This window comes from Musca domestica, unplaced genomic scaffold, assembly GCF_030504385.1.
Source record: "Musca domestica strain aabys unplaced genomic scaffold, Musca_domestica.polishedcontigs.V.1.1 11, whole genome shotgun sequence".
Taxonomy (NCBI): domain Eukaryota; kingdom Metazoa; phylum Arthropoda; class Insecta; order Diptera; family Muscidae; genus Musca; species Musca domestica.
Genome location: NW_026712133.1, coordinates 739,760 through 763,780, shown reverse-complemented (window position 1 = coordinate 763,780; position 24,021 = coordinate 739,760). Strand labels below are relative to the sequence as shown.

The window sequence follows — 24,021 nt, the reverse complement described above, 5'->3', positions numbered from 1 at the left end:
TTTAATCACGTTAAACTATAATTGATATCGCAAATAGTCCACGACAATTATACAATTAGTGTATTGTCATAAAGTATATACTACTTTTCCTGCCATTACGTGTCGTATTCGAAATATTTTACGAATTTTCCGCAAATTGGGCTACAATTTTTTGAAGGTATTTGCAGTTTTGTCTTCTGGTACTGCATTTGTAATCCAAATAAGACATTACATGTCAGAATATACAATAAATGTCACTCACTCCTTTGGATTTACGGATGCGTTGGTAAAATGTGAAGCCAACTCCGGTTATCAACGATGTTCGATGTTTACATCCTAATATTACGAGGAGTTGAACACTACTGGATAAAGTTAAATTCCAAACTGAAAAGTACCTCGATTATCTATTTGATGATAAAATAAAAATAATAAGGACCTCATTTCAGCCGCCGACATCAAATACGATCTCGCCTACAAATGTTTTTTAAATGCCTTAGCGTCCATTTACAGAAAGCTAGGTGCACTACTCTTTAATACCTCGTTCCAAGGATACCGAGACCATATCGAATGTTTCGCATCGATCTGAAATGTCTAAAAATTCATCTTTCACATACTGTGGAAATGGAAACTCCGGTCACAGCTTAAATTTGCCACCCTGTGACATCGAGGTGTTCAATAGCGACCTTTCCTGTCCTAAGTTCAGGGACTTATTGAGCGGTAATGGCATTGAAATAACAAAATCTGTGGTGATGACCATGACATTGTTTCGAAGTTTACGCTTACACACAAAAACTTGAACCACCAACTGAAGCTTCTCTTTAACATTACAATTTTAGAAAAAAGGAAAAGATCATTACAGTTTTAGAAAATAAAATGGTGCAGGTTAAGGAAATTTCTCGATTCTCAAGGTCATGACGAACATCCTTGCCTTAATCACGTTAAGAAATATTTATATTGCCTTTTTAAATGCAACAGCATCCACAACTGCACTATATACAATCAACGGTAACACATCCTGTTACACATTAAGGCTCTAATATCAGAAGACTAGATCTGGTAAATATACCTACTACTTTTAAAGGTGTTATCAGGGTCTTTTATTAGAAAGATATATACCACACAGATCAGAAGTATGCTATTAGACACAGATATGGCCCATATTGTGCACAAAATTACTACGTACCCAGCTAGAGCGTTGATAGATCCTGCATTAGAAATATCTTTCGTTTCTGAACGTATGCAAAAAATATTGGGTATAGGCTATACGTTTGGGACTTAGACTATACGTTTGGGACTTAGAGTAATTTGAGTTTAATGAGTAGGTCAGTTTCTCTTCGAGAACCTAATGATTTCATTGTCTACACTTCTATTTTCTACTTGCTACGCAAATATGGGCCAACGCCAATGTGGATCGACTACGCCTTGCTTTTTCCAATTGTTACCCAATTGCCTATACGGCCGTTGGTACTTCATTTTCAAGGTGGCATTTCGTAATGTTCGTCTGGTATGCTTTAAATTCCAAATCTCAATGCAGATGCTACGCATCTACAATTACTTCTATTGGTATTTCTATAGTTCTCACAGTGATAACCTAATGTGAGCTTCTCACTTTTTAATATTGAAAACGGCACTTTCATCCGACAGCTATTTGACTTCCTTTGCAACGGAGTTAATTATAGTCGATGTTTCGTGTAGTCTACCTCTCCTCTCTACTTTTTTGATAAAAATTTGGAAAATACTTAGTTTCATGGCCGCGTTAGAGTCGCGAACATATATAGTTCAAAACGAGCTACGGTTTTGTGGTCATTCTGACTTTTTCATACGAGTTGAAAATTTTTAAATGATGATTGCGACAATGGATACGGAACAATGATTGGATGGCTTCGCTGATCCTCAAATGAAGTTTGTGGTATTCAAAACGGATGAAGTAGAACCTCTTTCGGAGAAAATTCAACAAAAATCCGCCTTAGAAGGTCCATGGAGTTCATACAAGAGATATCAGTGTACTCGACGAGTTTAGCAATCAGAAGATCAAGACCTCATCAAGGCATTGCACGATCTTGCTCTACGAGCAGATACTTTCTGTTTTTTGATACGATCGGTTCCTTTTCGATACATTGCACGATCGTGCTCTATGAACTCGCATAAAAAATTTAGAAAAAAAATTGTTGTTCCATTAGTTTTATAATACGATCTGTTCCTTCTCGAGGCATAGCACGGTGGTGCTATAAATAACTAAATAACTAACTTTAACGTAAAATTTGCAACACGGCGTAATGTTGCAAAGACTAGCGGAATGTTTAATTTCAATCTTAATATTCATTAAATTGAGATAATAATAGATTATTAAACTTAAAAACTTTAACGGCATTCTTCATTCGATGTCAACGTTTTAAATGAGTTACTTTTATTTTAAAATGGTGAACGATATTAAAAGGTATTTTAGGTTTGGGTGACACCTATATTTTCACTCGATTTTTTTCGATAAAAAGCAGTGATAAAATTTCTTCGCCTATATTTTCATTAGTCTATGTCTCTTGATCATTATTTCGACCTTCGCGTAGGCTAATGAATATATAGACGAAACTGTAGGTTTCGCCTATGTCCTTTTATGGGTTTGGGTGAAAATATAAAAGTGACTTAATCTTAAATGTTAAAAATATCATAAACTGTGGAATGTTTGTCGGTGGAAAATTGTTCCATAATAAAAAAAATGTGAAAAGTGAATGATGACATCGAAAAATTCCGGTAATCAAGTGAAATTCTTGAAAAACGATGAAATATGTTTTTGAAGTCGAGTGGATTGAACGCGTAAATCAGCATGTTGACTATGCAAAACATGATGAGAGTCACCTGGATAAAAGGACAAACCTAACGTTTCGCTGTCTATATTTTCATTTGTCTATGTACGACATCTCTATGAGTGAGAATACTGAAGCATAGCCAAATGAAAATATTATATATTTATTTTCATTTGTCTATGCCGTAGTTGCCCTAGAAGCAAAATTTATTTCAAAAACTATTTTTTTATTTGAGAAGTTTTTAGATTATTTTTTAATACTTTTGTCAAGTTTTGGTGAACGTTTACCATTTCGCCCCGCTTCACAAACTCTACTTGGAGTCCAGACGCATCTACTCGGACCCGATTCTAGAAGACCCCACTAGATGCTTTACAAGTTACGCCCTTGCTGACCCTGATCCCCGAGGAAATAGTCCAATCGATGTGGATCGGGAGCGGATACGTACTCTGCCATAAGGAGAGATGGGTGTACAGCCGCTGGAATTGGAGATGTCCTGGCCTACAACACACAACTGGGCTACGTGTTTGCTGGACCCATCAAGAACATGCCGAGGAACTGAAGACCGATGATATTTATGGTATATTACAAATGAATACTTACACTTGTCATTCGGAGCCCAGAAAATGGTCATAAAATTGCTATAATTTTGCCAAACACGGTTTGTTGTTTATTTACCAGCGGCCGCATAAATTACATCAAAACAAAATGATGCAAATAATATAAACACCTACACATAGAAACATACATTGATGCAGCCACCGGTAAATTCCAATACTGAATTCCAATATATAAGCATCGTCAACAGCCAAAGCTGGTTTGATGTGATGATGCAATTTGGACAATAGTTAGATCTCAACGACTTTTAATCACGACCGCAAGTTTTTTCTCCCGAGTGACAAGTGCAAGTGATAATAAAAAGAGAAAAAAGGCGCAGTTAATAACTTTTACAAAAAAAAAAAAAAAAAAACAGAAACATCAAGGAGTGGATATTTAAAATACAAAAATAATATTACAACGCAAGAACATACAACAAGAAGGTGAAAGAACTGTACAAATAAATTATTAAACTGTAAAACTTACGTGCTAAAACTTACAAGCTACTGAATTTAAAAAAATCATTAATTTAAAACTTAAAATCTACTCAGATAAAACTTAGAAAGTAGTAAAAAAAATAAATAAAACTTATGAATTAGTCAAAACTATTGACAACTTAAAATGAATTACAAAATCTAAAACCTAATGTTACAAGTTCAAAAATTATTATTATTTTAAAAATATTAGGATAAGACTTTGCTTTGTATACTCGCCTCTCTGTTCAAACGAGAAATCTGTCAACCATGCACGACAATGAGAAAAACACAAAGCAATAACACAATGGTTGCGAGGAGGCAAAACAACCACCATAAACAATAGGTTTGTCCGGTTTACCTGCAGTTATTGTCCAGTACCTCCCTTCTGATAGAATAAAGCTGTTTTATTCTCTATGAAAGTAATCAGCTGATATGTATAAACAAAACAAGAAAAAATTTGTCAAGCAAGAATTTGCAAACTCTCAGCATAAACTAATAAAAATACAGACAACGAACAACAGTCATAGACAAATGAATATATAAACAACGAAAAGTTAGTTTTGTATTTTTATCTAGGTGGCTTTCATCATGTTTTGCATAGTCAACATGCTGATTTACGCGTTCAACCCACTCGACTTCGAAAGCACATTTTATCGTTTTCTTAGGATTTCACTTGCACATTTCTTTTAATTTGTAACAATTTTCAACTGACAAATATCGTACAGTTTTTGTTATTTTTAACATTTAAGAATTGAATGGGAATATTGAAGTCAACTGACATAGTTTTCAACTGACAAATATTCTACAGTTTTTGTTATTTTTAACGTTTTAGAATTGAGTGACTTCAATATTCTCACTCAAACCCCTGAAACAATATAGACGACATCTGCTGATGATTCTATGATGTAGTTCTTAATGTGTTCTAGCTCCGGTGGCAGAACTTAGTATGTAGATAAGTCCAAATTTCCTATAATCAATTGGAAAAACTATTTCATTATTGCCTTGCAAGCATTGGTTCAATCGGTCCGGATTTTAGGGCTGTCTCGTCCCTTCACTAGAAAAAAAACCAAAAAGAAACACCTGCATCGCAGCAAACATTGGATTATACGATATTATAGGATATTATATTCCTGTTCTAAATATGAGAGAATTTCCAAGAATAATTTTTCGTTATGATCTCCATTCAGATAAACAGTTACGAAATCCATATGGTGCATTTCAAACTTCTTTTCTACTGATAAAGCTGATATTCGACGGATAGTTGACGATCCAGCAACTGGCGAATAGGTATGTGTGTAATCCTCCTACAAATTCCTCCTCAGTGGCTAATCTCCATTTTTAATTCGTAGAGTTTGTTGCTTCTACACAGAAAACAGGATCATCTGTTAAATGCATTTATAAATTCAGTCTTTAAAAAACTCTTCTGCTTCGGGGTTTGCATTTGTTCATATATTTCCTCATCGTTTATTCATTTGTAAGTTAGGCGAATCTTCGTGTGTCAGGCTGATATCAATTAGGTTCTTTCTTTTCCCCATGAAATTCATCAATAAATTTGACATCATGACTAATGACATGACCATTACGTATCGACCACAGTCAATATGCCTTTGATGCTTCAGAATATCCAACTAATACATATTCTTCTAGTATTCGTCTTCAGTATTCGTCTAGCGTTGATTTGCCCGTTTCTACTAAATAATTATTTAACTCACTAATTATTCCGTCCCATTGCCTTATTGTAAAAATTTGATATTCTTTCAGGTGATCAGTTCAGCAATGTTCTTATATTTCTGAAAAGCATTAAAAACATCGGATTTGTTTCGTAAAAAATATACTTCGCAGTATCTTAAAAAATCGTCAATGAATGTAACGAAATATTTTGAATTTAAATACGAATTCTTTCGCATCGGTCCACAGGCGTCACTTTGAACTACCTCCCACATTTCAGTTGCTGCTTCAGAAACGACCTCGAGTCTGCTTCTCGCTCAAGCACACCTTGCAAGTAGACAATTGTTGCTAGGGTCCTATTTTGATTCCATTTGTCATTCTATTGTATGTAATAGTTCTCAAATCGCGCTCATTTAAATGGGCAAGCCTTTGATGCCACATATTCATATCGGTCTTGATATGAACCGATTTCTTCAAAAATAGAGATTTCTTCAATCTGCCTTATACTGAGCTCAAATCACCATGCATTCCTTGTCTGTTAACTTCGATATGGATAACAAATTGGTTCATAAATCGTCGACATGTTTTACAATAAAACTTTGTTCCTTTTTTCCTCCGGCAGCATGTATTGAATATCTCCTATTCTTGTAATATTGCTTAACTCATCGTTTGCTTAACATAATTTTTTCTCTGACATTTCTGCAACCGCTACCCAAACACCATTCATTTGACACATCCGTGCAATTGAAACTAGCTGCAATATTATTGAACATTGACTTCTCTTGTCGAATTTTCTTTGCTTAAAACCAAATTCTCATTTTGTTTAGACCGGCGAACTCTGGAAAAAAGTCCTAGTTTCCCACATATGAAGCATCCTTGCTTTTTCTCATTTGCTATTTGACGGCTTCCTTCAAATTAAAGGGTTTGAAAGAAAAATAATGTGCATTTTAAGTGCCAATTTAAATTTATATGTTTGAATGGATTCACACTAAATCGTACGTATAAATTATGAAGTTTATGTATTATCTAGATAGGGTAAGTGTACCAGTAGTCGGCACTTTTAGGCTTTTCAATATTTCAATCTTTCGACATTCTGAATGAAATCTTTCAATTGCAGAAAAATAAAGTTGTTCAGATTCCAAATTTTGTTTAGTTTTCGAAATAAAAAAAAACAATTGAATTTGTTTTTAGTAAATTGGCAAAATTTGCAATTTTACTAAAATAGTAGTTTTTTGCCAGTAGTCGGCACCATTTTCAAATGCTCGGCATGTCTATTTGCCAGTAGTCGGCATATGCTATTTCAGTAATAAAAATATTATTTTGTATATTTTTTATTTCTAATAGTATAAAACAATGGTATATTACTAATTCACAGTTTAATTAACTAATTTCGTTTTTAAATAGCGTTTTATTTAATTATCATTCTAAACCAAATATAGGTAGAAAATCAAGAATAGTATGGTTACCTTCAGCAACGTATGGATTCAATTAAAATAAAAATGAGATTAAATAAATAAGTACCTTTCATATATTTGGAATTTGTGAATTGATCTTTTTCCTTTAGATAACCAACATTTTTTAACTATCTAAAACGTCAAATAGCTGATTTAAATAAACCTACTTAATTTAGAAAAGTTGGTCAAAAAGCACAAATAGAAGCAACTGCCAATTCAAAACTATTTTTTTATTTGAGTATTTTTTGGATTATTTTTTAATACTTTTCTCAAGTTTTGGTGAAGTAGGTGAAAAATGATATTTTTCTAGTAATCGGCACCCCCTGCCGACTACTGGCGAATCTCTTTTTTTCTGTAGCTAATGTCCGCATTAAATAATATAAGAGAAAAATGCTTGAAGTTATAAAATGATCTTTAGACTGTTATTTACTATTGTAAATATTTCTGATTCCAAAAGTATTAAATTTAATTTACTTAAATCGATTATTAAGTTGACGCCACCACTATTTTTTTCTTTACAAACAAACACTATCGCATGCATTATTTCATTATTTGGTCAATTCCATTTTTTGTTATTTAAGTTTAAATTTCAAAACTGCCGTTACTGGGACATGACGAACTTAGGCGCACTTACCCTATGTAAAAGAAAGTTGTGTTAGTTACTACGCTTATAACTTAAGAACAGCTGGACTGATTTTATCGATTCATAAAAATTCGATTCAAAAAAAATTGTCTCGTGTCCGAAAAGAATAATATCCAAAAAAATCGTGCAAAAATGAGATATATTAACATTGTCATTTTGACTTTTGAAATGTACAATAGTAATGTTTTATTTTGCATAATTTTCTATTTTGACTTATGTTATGTTTTATATATGAATTCGAATATTAATACCAATTTATTTAATTGACTCTATTTCTTGAGAACTGAAATTGATGGCGGATTACATGGAGGTGTAGTACCGAATTATGTGGTGGCGAAACGGAATAGATGATATCGAAATAATTTTAAGATAATTACTTTACATATAATTACTTATCCCTAAAAATCACGAAAAAGAGATCTCATTGCAAAAATTCTCAAATCGGGAAAATATCGAAAAAAAATTTCAATGGAATTGAATTTTAAAATAATAGTACATTCTATTGACAAACTTTGTAAGGATCTTTAAACAGTTGCTGTAAAAAATCAGCGAACAAGTTGAAGATTTTTTTCAATTTGTTATTCTTCTTTGTCATTTTTTTTTTCAGTTTGTGTTATCATATTGAACTCTGGATTTTTTATGAACAAAATAAAGAATAATTTTTCACAGAACAGTGTGGCTTGTTTATTCGGGATACCGTAGTATTTTGTTGTTGCAAAATGGTCAGGCTTTATCCCTTTTATTGTTATTTTTATAAAAACAACGTTTGTTTATTAGTGGAGAACGATGGTAATGTTTACCAGGGGGTAAGGCAGGGAATACCTAGGTTTCGGAAAGAGCCACCAATCCTCATCAGTTCCCTTGTTTTTTGTCTGGGATATTCTCACCAGAAGTTATTTTAAAAATAACTTCTATGTTGCAACATTTTGAACAACAAAATACTACGGTATCCCGAACAAACAAGCCACACTGTTCTATTAGTAGACAAAGCACGGTCGACGAAGGGGTTTTTGTTGTAACAGACAAAACCAACTCACATGGTTATGTTACTTCGTTCAGGTTGAACGAAAGCATAACAAGTGGAGAAAGATGTAAATGTTTATAAGTGCGGTTGTAAGATTTAGAAGACTCTCCAAAAGAATTTTAGTTTTATTTAATTCTTTGGTTCCTCTTCTATTGAGCTTACGATCTCGTCACTTGGGTAAAAAATGTTTTTTGTCATAGAAGTTATTTTTAAAATAACTTCTGGGGAGAATGTCCCAGACAAAAAACAAGGGAACTGATGAGGATTGGTGGCTCTTTCCGAAACCTAGGTATTCCCTGCCTTACCCCCTGGTAAAAATTACCATCGTTCTCCACTAATAAACAAACGTTGTTTTTATAAAAACAACAATAAAAGGGATAAAGCCTGACCATTTTGCACAACAAAATACTACGGTATCCCGAACAAACAAGCCACACTGTTCTATTAATAGACAAGGCACGGTCGACGAAGGGGTTTTTGTTGTAACAGACAAAACCAACTCACATGGTTATGTTACTTCGTTCAGGTTGAACGAAAGCATAACAATTGGAGAAAGATGTAAATGTTTATAAGTGCGGTTGTAAGATTTAGAAGACTCTCCAAAAGAATTTTAGTTTTATTTAATTCTTTGGTTCCTCTTCTATTGAGCTTACGATCTCGTCACTTGGGTAAAAAATGTTTTTTGTCATAGAAGTTATTTTTAAAATAACTTCTGAGGAGAATATCCCAGACAAAAAACAAGGGAACTGATGAGGATTGGTGGCTCTTTCCGAGACCTAGATATTCCCTGCCTTACCCCCTGGTAAACATTACCATCGTTCTCCACTAATAATCAAACGTTGTTTTTATAAAAACAACAATAAAAGGGATAAAGCCTGACCATTTTGCAACAACAAAATAATTTTTCACTATATACAATTTTTCACCAAAAAATGAAATAAGTGCGAAATACAATGTTTCAACTTCTTTCAACTCCAGGGCCTACATCATGCTTCAGCTGGATGATGCGCACACATTTAAACAAACAAAAAAAACCGAAAAAAAAACCTAATGGGGCTCATTACAAAGCATGGACCTACTTCTTTCTTGTGAATGAAAGCTCAAAATTCAAAATTTTTTGGGAGTACAATCAGTAAAATATCAAATATAAAGGGTGCAAAATAGTAGAGCGAATGGTACTTTAAGTAAGAAAATGATTTCTATCCTTCCAGAAATTCTTCCCGAACATTCAAGATACCTTAAATCACTATTGCAGGTCGTGATATCGACTTCGACTTCACAACTCACGAATAAGGGTACAACCCAATTTCATATTTATATAACATCGTACGATTTAAGCTATTTTTGGGGTCTTCGCCCCTTTCTTCTATTTTTGGCCCTTATTTGGCATCTTTGTTTCTAAGGGGGTAGAAAACCTCTTCGCATAAAATTTTCGGAGTAGGGCCCATATTGATCTTGACCACATTCATCAATTGATTTGGCTAAAAATTGTATTTATGCTACCCTTGGGTAAGGAATTATCATACAGATATTTGCCACAATTTTGTATTCTATTGAATTTTTAACCCCCAATAGAATATTGGTTGGGAACGTAGATTTAGGATGTACATCTATATGAAATAAATTGTGAAAATATGAACAAATTACAAATATAAGAAAATAGCAAGTATTTGTTGAATCGCCATTGAATTATACTATGATGAAAAATATGGACTTTATGGGGTCTCCAACTTAAAATTTAAATGACAAATAAAATTAATTTCCATCTTACGGTAATGGGTGTAAAATAGTAATTACATTTGACTTTTCTGAAATCAGTCTGCCCTCAATTATGAGGTGGATAAAACTATTTTTACTTATTTACTCTATTTGTAATCTTGGATTATAAGGGGTGAAGAATGTTTCGCAGTAGTGCCCATATAAAGGTACCTCCTGATTTTACCATATTTCAAAGTATTTGCCTAAAAATATGTATTTGGGGGGTGAAAATCTTACACAAAAATTTCAACATATCTACAATTTTTAGAATTTTCTCCATGAAATAGTACCCCCTCAAGTCCACATTTTGGCGGACAAACAGACCGGCAATGTTAGGGGGACTTATGAGAACTCGAATGCACAAGCTGAGGTGCTAATGGGATTTAAAAAGTAATAAACTTTGGCTATTCTTAAATCATTCAGCCCACAATTATAAAAAAAAACTTTTTTTACTCAAGTGACGAGATCGTAAGCTAAATAGAAGAGGAACTAAAGAATTACATTGAACTTACGATCTCGTCACTTGGGTAAAAGAACCGAACGGAAAAATTAGCGTAGCCGTCTTATCCCTCATACAAGTCAGTTTTGTAACCTACTTCATGTGTCCATAGGTTTTCCAAATAACAAGTTCACCTCTAGTTACGGGAATGTACTTCGAATTTGAGCAATCTATTTATCGATCCGTTGGTGTCGGTAAAAATACAACAGCAAGAAAGGACATCTTATATTGGGGCAAGCGCGTTGCCTAACCTTCTATTGTTTTTAACGAGAACTTTTTCACTTATAGAAAACTCTCTGTTAATTCTGTCTTTATTATTGGTTATGCTGCGCTGATATATGGCGCGCTAGTATTCTTTTATCGACTTCCGTTGATTGAAAGACGCTAACGGATATCAAAACCGTTATAGAATGAATTGATTTATTGTTTTCAATTGTGGCTAATAGGACAATTTCCTCGATGTTAAGTTTAGGATAAGTTTTGGACACCGCGATATTCAACCAGTGTACTGTGCAATCGCCCCACCTGACCATTTGATGTACTGTGTAAGGTTGGAGCAGTAAAAATGTCAATATTTTGATATATTTGATTCTTCAATATACTTGTAATAATGTATTATTTATGCGACTTCTCATTCTCACAATAAATAGTTTTCGTATTAAAAAACATGTTCAGTAGCTGTAGGAGCTGTAGCTTAACATCCACTATTATTCTGGACTTTAATGTTTGTACAAACACAAACTTCAAAAATTTGTAAATGCAAGTCAAATATTTCTTCGATCCAGTGAAAGAAAGTCGATATAGAGATAAATTGCCACAGTTTACGTCTATTTTACGTTACTCTGTAAATTTTTTTCAAAATGTTATATGAACTGAGGGAAATTTTCTTTAATTAATTTATAATATTATTTATTTCTTGTGGTTTAATCACGTTAAACTATAATTGATATCGCAAATAGTCCACGACAATTATACAATTAGTGTATTGTCATAAAGTATATACTACTTTTCCTGCCATTACGTGTCGTATTCGAAATATTTTACGAATTTTCCGCAAATTGAGCTACAATTTTTTGAAGGTATTTGCAGTTTTGTCTTCTGCTACTGCATTTGTAATCCAAATAAGACATTACATGTCAGAATATACAATAAATGTCACTCACTCCTTTGGATTTGCGGATGCGTTGGTAAAATGTGAAACCAACTCCGGTTATCAACGATGTTCGATGTTTACATCCTAATATTACGAGGAGTTGAACACTACTGGATAAAGTTAAATTCCAAACTGAAAAGTACCTCGATTATCTATTTGATGATAAAATAAAAATAATAAGGACCTCATTTCAGCCGCCGACATCAAATACGATCTCGCCTACATATGTTTTTTAAATGCCTTAGCGTCCATTTACAGAAAGCTAGGTGTACTACTCTTTAATACCTCGTTCCTAGGATACCGAGACCATATCGAATGTTTCGCATCGATCTGAAATGTCTTAAAATTCATCTTTCACATACTGTGGAAATGGAAACTCCGGTCACAGCTTAAATTTGCCACCCTGTGACATCGAGGTGTTCAATAGCGACCTTTCCTGTCCTAAGTTCAGGGACTTATTGAGCGGTAATGGCATTGAAATAACAAAATCTGTGGTGATGACCATGACATTGTTTCGAAGTTTACGCTTACACACAAAAACTTGCCTATACGGCCGTTGGTACTTCATTTTCAAAGTGGCATTTCGTAATGTTCGTCTGGCATGCTTTAAATTCCAAATCTCAATGCAGATGCTACGCATCTACAATTACTTCTATTGTTATTTCTATAGTTCTCACAGTGATAACCTAATGTGAGCTTCTCACTTTTTAATATTGAAAACGGCACTTTCATCCGACAGCTATTTGACTTCCTTTGCAACGGAGTTAATTATAGTCGATGTTTAGTGTAGTCTACCTCTCCTCTCTACTTTTTTGATAAAAATTTGGAAAATACTTAGTTTCATGGCCGCGTTAGAGTCGCGAACATATATAGTTCAAAACGAGCTACGGTTTTGTGGTCATTCTGACTTTTTCATACGAGTTGAAAATTTTTAAATGATGATTGCGACAATGGATACGGAACAATGATTGGATGGCTTCGCTGATCCTCAAATGAAGTTTGTGGTATTCAAAACGGATGAAGTAGAACCTCTTTCGGAGAAAATTCAACAAAAATCCGCCTTAGAAGGTCCATGGAGTTCATACAAGAGATATCAGTGTACTCGACGAGTTTAGCAATCAGAAGATCAAGACCTCATCGAGGCATTGCACGATCTTGCTCTACGAGCAGATACTTTCTGTTCTTTGATACGATCGGTTCCTTTTCGATACATTGCACGATCGTGCTCTATGAACTCGCATAAAAAAATTTAGAAAAAAAATTGTTGTTCCATTAGTTTTATAATACGATCAGTTCCTTCTCGAGGCATAGCACGGTGGTGCTATAAATAACTAAATAACTAACTTTAACGTAAAATTTGCAACACGGCGTAATATTGCAAAGACTAGCGGAATGTTTAACTTCAATCTTAATATTCATTAAATTGAGATAATAATAGATTATTAAACTTAAAAACTTTAACGGCATTCTCCATTCGATGTCAACGTTTTAAATGAGTTACTTTTATTTTAAAATGGTGAACGATATTAAAAGGTATTTTAGGTTTGGGTGACACCGATTTTTTTTCGATAAAAAGCAGTGATATAATTTCTTCGCCTATATTTTCATTAGTCTATGTTTCTTGATTATTATTTCGACCTTCGCGTAGGCTAATGAATATATAGACGAATCTGTAGGTTTCGCCTATGTCGTTTCATGGGTTTGGGTGAAAATATAAAAGTGACTTAATCTTAAATGTTAAAAATATCATAAACTGTGGAATTTTTGTCGGTGGAAAATTGTTCCGTAATAAAAAAAATGTGAAAAGTGAGTGATGACATCGAACAATTCGGGTAATCAAGTGAAATTCTTGAAAAACGATGAAATATGTTTTTGAAGTCGAGTGGGTTGAACGCCTAAATCAGCATGTTGACTATGCAAAACATGATGAGAGTCACCTGGATAAAAGGACAAAACTAACGTTTCGCTGTCTATATTTTCATTTGACTATGTACGACATCTCTATGAGCGAGAATACTGAAGCAAAGACAAATGAAAATATTATATATTTATTTTCATTTGTCTATGCCGTAGCTGCCCTAGAAGCAAAATTTATTTCAACACTTACTCAAGTATAGTACCATTTAGTACTTTTTGTACACTTTATAGTACGTTTTTCCAGATTCGCCCCGTAACTAAACGTTTCGCGTCACTATGATTCTAATATCATTATTTTTCGCAATTTTGTTCTTTTCCTTTCTATCTTTTTATTTTAGAGATTTCCAGAACGTCCTCTTCAACATTCCAATCTTTTGAGTATTATTATTTTTGTACATATTTTATATAAATACAAGAATTAGTTTGTTTTAGAGATTCTAAATGGGAACAAACATATTCATTATTTTAACATTAATTTAACTTTAAATAAGAAATTATTATATAAAGAAGTAACAAATATTCGTTTATTCAAGAAGTATTCCAACATTTTGTAAAAGAAACTGTTTTACACGTTTTTAAATATCGAAAAAGACATTACACATTTTAAATTATTTGGTAATTGATTAAATTCTTTTTATCTAGTATGTCTAAGTCGCTATTTTGATAAATCCATACGACATCTAGCAATCTCTATATCTGATGTATTCCTAGTGTCCCTGCCAGTCATTATTCCGTTTTGTTATTCTTGCATTCCGTTTTCTTGTTGCTGTTTAACCACCTGTTCATACACAAGTACTTCGTTGATCCCACCTATTCACTGGCTTGAACCTGATAACTTTGCTTCTATTGATGCTGTATGGTTCCTGGATTGACTAATTTGTTTGCATCGCGAACTCAATTGTTTTATTTCTATTTCATACGCCGGCGAACGGTACAAGGTGGCCATACTTGTGCGAATCTTATGTGTTTTAGTAAATAAAGTTACTTTTTACTTTAATATTTGTTATGGTCACTCTACTATCTGTTACTCGTATAAAAAAACATAATAAATTTATTTATTTGTGTACTTGCGCCTGAGTGAAGATGGATATCAGTGATTTCCTCATCAATTGGCTTTCTGTTTGAAAATCTTTGCAATCGTGGTTAAGCAAATCTTGTAGCTTTAAAGAAGCGCTCTTCATCTCTTAATTTTAGCTCCGTAAAAGCCATTCTCTGGAATCCTTCGGTGTTTCTTTTAATGTTCACTGGCCGTACCCACCATCTTCTCCGTAAACGTTTTCGCACAAGCAGATAAGCTTTTACTATAATATATATAATGTTAATTATTTCAACAAATTTAAAAAACTTTACAATTCTCTGATTCATTGTAGTCAACAAATGAGCAAAAAGTAAACAACTTCATCAGCTGTTTTATAATTTCGTCGGTATTGTGTTTCATACGCCGAATTTACGCGGCTCATTTTGCCGCGTAGGGCGACATTCATCGTTCGCTCCAATTGTGCATTACGCTGTTTCCAACGCAATTAAATGTTACCTGTTTTCAAATTATATATTGTTCCATTACATTTAAACAAAAATTCTAAAATAAAATCTGAAGAAATAATGATACGACGCTGGTTCTGTCACGAAAATTGCCACACTAAATTTAATGACAATCTGGGGCTTGTTGCTGCTGCAATTTCAAACAACAATTACATTCAGTGGTTCGGATTGCTGAAAAATAGGAGTGAGTTTCACCAATTCTGCTTTTGGTAAATTATTTGAGAATTATTAGCTTTTCAAAAATATGAAATTACGACGCAGGTAGGCAAGGAATACAAACAAAGAAAAACGTTACCAAAATGACAATGTAATGGTACGTAATTTTCAAACACCCCATCTGCACCAATCATTGATTCAACTTCAATTGATTCATCATCGTGAATATATAGAGAAGGACAAATGGTGTTAATAACATAGACAAATGGAGATATAGATAATGGAAAGCACTCACCGTTTATCTTCAAAAAAAAAGGATCAGCAGATGTTGTCTATATCGTTTCAGGAGTTTGAGGGAGAATATTGAAGTCCAATAATTATTAAACGTTAAAAATAACAAAAACTGTAGGATGTTCAGCAATGACAGCATTCCTTTGTCTATATTTTCATTTCTCTATGACATAACAATAATAATATTTATAATATAATAATAATTTTAAACAAGTGAAAAAGCAGCTAAATTCGGTCGGGCCGAACTTTAAATACCCTCCACCATTTTGAAGAATCTTGAAAATTTTGAAGGATCTTGATCTGAAATGGGGGATATACGAAGACGTGGACCTGCATAATTGATCTTTGTGTCATATGCTGTGGTATCCGAACTTCACTAAGAAATTTGAAACAATTCCGTTTAATAAGTTGCTAATATAATCATATTGGAACAATTTCGGTGATTAATATTGCTAATATCATCAAAATATCGGATAAAGGGAAGCACCGTTATATGTGGGCTATACGATGACGTGGACCAGCATAGACAATTTCTGCATAGTTGTAGTACTTGTACTACTCATTACGAGCTTCAAACTTAAAATACGACATTTGAAACAATTCTGGTCAAAAATGTCGCTAAAACCATCAAAATACCGAATATCGGGAGATATCGTTATATGTGGATATACGATATCGTGGACCTATATATACAATTCTCTTACAGGGAGTAACCTACTCGGATGGAACTCCTTGTAAGAATTTTCAGACAATTCCAATAAAGTTTTAGCTACAATCATTAAAATACCGAATATCGGGAGGTATGGTTATATGGGGTATACACGATATCGTGGGCCTATATAAGCAATCCTCTTACAGACTGCAAAGTACCCAAAAGGAACTCCTTGTGTTGAATTTCACACAATTCCATTGGAAAATGTGCCTAAAATCATCAAACCAGCGAATATCGGGTGGTACCGTTATATGGCGGTCATACGATATCGTGGACCGATATAGCCAATCTTCGAACTTGACCTGCCAGCAAAAGTATGATAATTTGTTTTGAATCTAGCGTAATTACGACAGGCGGACAGATGGACGGACAGAATTTTACTCTGATCAAGAATATATATACTGTGTTAGGTCTAAAATTATTATACCGATGAGTTACAAACGGAATGACGAACTTAATGGTATGGTGGAGGAAATAAAAACAATAAGTATGAATTGAGCGAGGGCATTTGTGCCACTTTTAAAAGCCTACAATATAGAAAAAGAGGGTTCCCATTGATTTACTCGGTTTGTAAATTGTAATCGGTTTAACAAATTTTTTAACTTAACAAACAGGTCTGACATTATAGTAGCTTTTCATTTAATCGAAAAACTACTGTATTTCTTAAAGTAAAAAATTGAACACATTCAACGTGTTCAATGGAAGCATCGCAAGAAAATATCAAAAAGAAGTGTCACGATGTAAGTATTTGAAAGCATCCCCTATATTTTTGATTATTCGGCAGGAAATGTTTTGTTTGAATTGTATTAAAGCGAAGAAACGAATTGAATGACACAGAGGAATGCGACAAAACAGACAATTTCACCTCGCAATGTAGGCATTCGACAAACAATGAAAGATTCAACGCACCGAAGATATTTGTAGGCAATTACAGAATCATATTCGTAGGCAGCGTGATTCAAGTTTGCATGAATACATTGAATGTCCGAAATCCAATTGGATAATCCCAATTTTGACACGCAAACTAATTTTCTTTTATTTATTTATTTTATTTATCCCATTGAAGTTCCAATGGTCGTAATGTAATACGTTATATAACTAAGCAACTCAATTACAGTAAGAAAAATGTCACAATTGGTCAATATATCAGCAATCGCTCCTGTATAGCCCCCATACAACGCACAGTGGTCGAGGTTGTATGGGAACAGCGGCCAAAAATACTTTCAGTACTGATATCAATAAATAAAGAATGTGACAAGATGGATATGGTCGGTGCATGTTTTGGCATGGTCCCTTTACAACGAATCTCCCGAATAAGGGTTATTAGCCCATTTGTCACATTTGTACACCAAATTGTTCTGTAATTTGACATTTTTCGTTCTAAAGAGTTACAAAATAATTTTACAGGAAATTATTCGGAACGGCTCGCCTTCGGATAGAGTCCCCCTGTAAAGGCACCTCCAAATATAGAAGTATTTTTTATACAAATCAATTCCAAATTTGATTATATTTTGTAAACACAATAAAATAACAATACAATGTAAAATTCAACAAAGTTACTAATGGATATATATAAATTTCAGTGTTATTTAAGTAAATCAAATGCAGTTTTTAATAATATAGATTTTTTATTGTTTGGTAACGTTCGCTGTCCCGTCATAAAAGGGTCAGAGAAGAAGACGGTTAATAAGATCTGTGTTTGTTGAAACACGAAAATTTTTCGGGTATGATTTTGTCGAAACTTTTTTATATCTTTTTTTTTCTAAACTCCACGGCCTCCTCCTATAATTCTTCTATCGATACAATGACAAATTTGTAATGAACTGTGGGTGGAAGATAGTGCCATGGATATCTATATGTTAATTCTTTAGCAGTTTCCAGTGCAAAGGCCTTAAATTTTTCGACATTAATATAATACCCAGAAGACAATTCTTGTAACAATATTGAACACCCCTCAATTACATATTTATCAATCCCAAACAACAAAAACATATTCTATGTCACTAGCACCATAAGACTGGCAAAATTGCAGCGGAGTCATTTCAGTATATTGGGCATAACATACAAAATCTGAAAGTTAAATTAGAATCTTAGAAGGAGGATTCAGGGGGGGAACAATTAAAACAGCGACCACTGTGCTACGGTGCCTCCCGATATTCGGTATTTTGATGATTTTAGCGACATTAATCACTGATATTGTTTCAAATTTGGTATTTGAAGTTTGTAATGGATAGTACAGCCTAAGACCGAAAATTGTCTGTGCAGGTTCACGTCTTCGTTAGGCCCCATATAACGGTAACTCCCCATACTCAATATTTTAATGATTTTGGCGACATTATTCACCGAAATTTTGGTATTTGAATTTCGTAATGGTTACTACAGCCTATGAAAGAAAATTGTGTGTGCAGGTCCACGTCTCCGTATAGCCCCGATATAACGGTACCTCCCCATATTCGGTATTTTGATGATTTTAGCGAAACTCTTCACCGGAATTGTTTCAAATTTTTTATTTGAAGTTCGTAATGGATACTACAGTCTATGACAGAAAATTGTCTGTGCAGGACCACATCTTCACATAGCCTCAACATAACGGTAACTCTGTATATTCGGTATTTTGATGATTTTTTGAACAATATTCATGTGTAAAAACAAGTAAAAAGGCAGCAGTAGCAGACCGGAGCGATACCCTCTACCAATTCAAATTGTCAAAAAATATCCCGTGAAAAATGTCGCTCAAATCCTAAAAATACCAAATATAGTGAGGTACTGTCATATGGTGGATATACGAAGACGTGGATACGCATAGATAATTTTCTGTTACATACTATAGTTCCCATTACGAACGTACAATACCAAACGTACCTCAAAATACGGATATTATTTAATATATAAAACACAGAAAAATAATGTTATAATATGAATTTCTTGGTAACAATAACATATATGTATTAATAAATGCAAGACGGATCACTATACATACATTCAATCCAAGCTAACATTTGTGTGATTGTATAAAAAATATTTATGGATAAAAATTATAATCTTATATTATAATATTATAATTATTTTAAACCGTTATAATAGCATTGAAATAAAAATTAATTAAACTCTGAATATTGTAAAACACTTACCAAAAATTTTTGGAAACCCTATTCCGTTCATTGTTTTTTTTTATACCCTCCACCAAAAAGGTATGGAGGGTATATTAAGTTCGTCATTCCGTTTGTAACTCATCGAAATAATCATTTTAGACCCAACAAAGTATATATATTCTTGATCAGCGTAAAATTCTAAGACGATTTAGCCCTGTCCGAATTAAGATAGGAAGCTAAAATTTTGCACAGATCTCTCTTTTGCCTGCAGGCAGGTCAAGTTCGAAGATGGGCTATATCGGTCCACGATATCGTATGTCCCCCATATAACGGTACCCCCCGATATTCGGTATTTTGATGATTTTATCCACATTTTTCAACGGAATTGTCTGAAAATCCACACAAGGAGTTCCTTGTGGGTACTTTATACCTCGGCAGAGAATTGTCCATATAGGTCCACGATATCGTATAGCCCCCATGTAACGGTACCCCCGATATTCGGTATTTTGATGATTTTACCCACATTTTTCAACGGAATTGTCTGAAAATCCACACAAGGAGTTCCTTGTGGGTACTTTATACCTCGGCAGAGAATTATCTTTATAGGTCCACAATATCGTATAGCCCCCATATAACGGTACCCCCCGATATTCGGTATTTTGATGATTTTACCCACATTTTTCAACGGAATTGTCTCAAAATCCACACAAGGAGTTCCTTGTGGGTACTTTATACCTCGGCAGAGAATTATCTATATAGGTCCACGATATCGTATAGCCCCCATGTAACGGTATCCCCCGATATTCGGTATTTTGATGATTTTACCCACATTTTGTACACAAGGGGTTCTTTGTGAGCACTTTACCCACCGACAGAGAATTCTCTATATAGGTTAACGATAACGTATAGCTCCCATATAACGGTACCCCGCGATATTCGGTATTTTGATGATTTTAGCCACATTTTCCAATCGTATTGTCTGAAAATCCACACACGGAGTTCCTTGTGAGTACTTTACACGCAGACATAGATGTGTCTTTATAGGTCCACAATATCGTATATCCCCCCATATATCGGCACCTTCCTATATTAGATATTTTAAAGATTTTAAAAGAATTTTTATTGGATTTTATTTTTTTGAAAATTTTCTAATTCGTTCCAAATGGTGGAGGGTATTCAAAGTTCGGCCCGGCCGAACTTACTGCTTTTTTACTTGTTTTTTGTTATATAGGTAGGATTGTTGTCGTATTACGGTAGGGTTTACACACAACTATCTATTTTATCCCTCAGGTACTAAAATTTTGAGAAAATTCTACTTCAGTGGACTACAACTTTTATGGAACAATGTGGAACATGAAGCTGTTAAAGACTTTTTAAGTACATGTTTTTTCATATATTATATTTCAAATTTATTGTTACCTACGTATATTATTCAACTTTGTGGTACTTTTGAAAAAAGTTCAACACATGGTACAATAAGAATATAGAAAAGCTTCGTGAAACTACATTAACTATTATATGCAATAAGTTGTTTTCATTTGACATTTTTCCTCATTTTAAAGCACAAAAATGAATGAAAATAAAATAAACTGTCCAATATTGTAATTTCATGGTAAAACTGGTTAATAGCTATAATGCGCGCAAATGCGGGGATGAAGCTGGATGAAGTTTTAGTCCAACCAAAAACGATTCTCCTCAACGAAAATTCCTACAAATTGCTTTGTTAAACCAGAACAATTATTCTCGTGTGAATTGGGCCACTGTTACGATTGTTAAAAACGTATTAAGTAACTATATTGTATATTCATTATGTACCAAAATTACTTCGTATTTTTTTTTTTTTTTTTTAATTCTATTATTTTTACTTATATCTATTTAACTAGGACTTTTGAAAAATACAACATTTCTCTTCTAAAAGACAAAAATTCCGTGGCGTCGGAATATAAACTCTTTAACAAAAATATATTCAAGTGGAAACAGTGGAAAAAAGGAAATTCACCTATCAATAGGTATATGTGTGAACAATAATTTAAAAAACAATCGGAAGGATGACGTGCAGAAGGAAGTTGTACAAAATATTTTGTAGATACTCTTTAGTTCGAGTGAAGCGCTGGGAAAATTGGCGAATATCGGGGGGTACCATTATATGGGGGCCATACGATATCGTGGACCGATTTAGCCCATCTTCGACCTTGACCTGCCAGCACACACAAACGTCTGATCTGTGCAAAATTTCAGCTTCCCGTCTAAATTCGTTTTGACTCTAGCGTAATTACGACAGGCGGACAGATGGACAGACAAAATTTTACTCTGATCAAGAATATATTACTTTGTTAGGTCTAAAATTATTTTATCGATGAGTTACAAACGGAATGACGAACTTAATATACCCTCCCTAAAAGCCTATAATATAGAAAAAGAGGGTTCCCCAATGATTTAAAGGGTTCCCCAATTAATTGGTTTGTAAATTGTAATCGGTTTACGAATTTTTCAACTCAACAAACAGGTCTGACATTATAGTAACTTTTCATTTAATCGAAAAACTACTGTATCTCTTAAAGTAAAAAATTGAACACATTCAATGGAATCGTCGCAAGAAAATATGAAAAAGAAGTGTCACGATGTAAGTGTTCGAAAGCATTCCTTATATTTTTGATTATTCGGCAGGAAATGTTTTGTTTGGGATGTATTAAGGTGAAGAAACGAATTAAATGACACATAGGAATGCGTCAAAACAGACAATTTCACCTTGCATACGACAAACAATGAAAGATTCAACGCACCGAAGATCTTTGTTTGCGACAGCCAGAAGTGGAAGTGGGAGATTAGCGTTCCTGTTACACCATTCTGTTCAATACAGATCTATCTCGCTTGAGCTAGTCTCTAGTGACCCATACATGGAGTGTATGGGGGTAGCAGTCACGTGTGGAACTAGCTAGGTAGGAGTGCTTAATGTGTATATCCCGCCGGTTAATAGCTGTGAACCGCGTTACTTGCCTAATATAAGTCCACTTTTGGAAGGCAATAACCGCCTGGTATTAGGGGATTTTAATGCCGAACATGAGTTGTGGCATTCCGTCCTAGGCAATGACCAGAGGGGATCAGCGTTGGCAGAGCAGATTGTCTGCTCCACATTTTGAACGAGAATGCCCCACCCGAATAAGAGGAGAGTGTCGCAGTTCGCCAGATTTAACCATTGTGTCACCCGGTCTGATAAATGACGTGACTTGGCAACCCTTCATTTCTCTTGGCTCAGATCATCTCACGATAATCATCTTCATCAGCAGATCGCCCGATTTCATAACCTCTGAATGCCGCACTTTCCTAAACCATGGGAAAGCCCACTGACCTGAGTTTAGAGAGTTCACCAAACTTCGCTTCAGAGAACTGCCTAACCCTTCTGATGTTCGGGTAGAGGAAAGGATTTTCCGGGACATCATCAAAGCTGCAGCCGCTCGCTATATAACTGTTGGTCGAATACCCGAAGTACCAAACCTACTGATCCAAGAGTTAGTGAACCGACAGTGGAAGTCAACAGGTTGGTACAGGAGCATACGCGGAAAAAGTGGCTAGACCATTTGAATGAGTGATTTGGGTAAACTGTGGGTAACGGTAAAGTCACTGTCGAACCCTGGGAAAAAGGATGATATGACAGCAGTCACATTTAGCGACGTAACGGTGACTGATCCTAAGAGGTGCGCTGGCCATTTTAGCCGCCAATTTGTCGGGCACCCCGAGAGTGATAGGGCGAGGTGAAGAGTACTACGTCATATAAGATATCTTCCCGCCGAGGATGTACCTCCACAGTTTACGATGGGTTATGTTGCGAATGTCATCCGAAACGCTATGTCATCTAAAGCGTTGGGCCCGGACGGAATATCAATGGTAATGTTGAAGCAACAGGATACACCGGGAATTGAGTATTTATCCGAAGTCCTTAACTTCTCGTTAGTAACCCACATAGTTCCCGAAGCCTGGAAAATGGGCAGGGTGGTCCGACTACTGAAGCCTGCCAGCAAATGCGAATCAGGCCAATTTCGCTTTTGTCGCCAGTAGCAAATACTCTCGAGGCTCCTCCCCAGTATCAGAGGAAGCTATTCAGTTCTTCCGCGCAAGCCACAGCTATCTGCGATAAAATGCAAAGTAGGAACAAGGTCTTCAAGGCGATAGCCGGCAGCACATGGGGTGCTGATAAGGAAACCTTGTTGACCTCTTATAAAACGATAGTGCAACGTAGTGGAAAAGTATTCAGACCTGCCATA

General features: G+C 34.5%; 1 protein-coding gene and 1 long non-coding RNA gene across 2 annotated transcripts in view; one reads left to right on the top strand and one right to left on the bottom strand.

Moving 5' to 3' along the window:
- LOC131805907 (uncharacterized) overlaps window positions 1-24,021 on the bottom strand; it is a 496,437-nt gene that overhangs the window by 169,567 nt on the left and 302,849 nt on the right. The gene's annotated exons all lie outside the window — the stretch shown is intronic.
- The window catches only part of LOC109613620 (uncharacterized), a 65,619-nt gene continuing 53,673 nt past the window's right edge, over window positions 12,076-24,021 (top strand). Inside the window, exon 1 of the long non-coding RNA XR_009343898.1 lies at window positions 12,076-15,692. This is a non-coding gene — a long non-coding RNA (uncharacterized LOC109613620). The remainder of the gene's footprint in view (window positions 15,693-24,021) is intronic.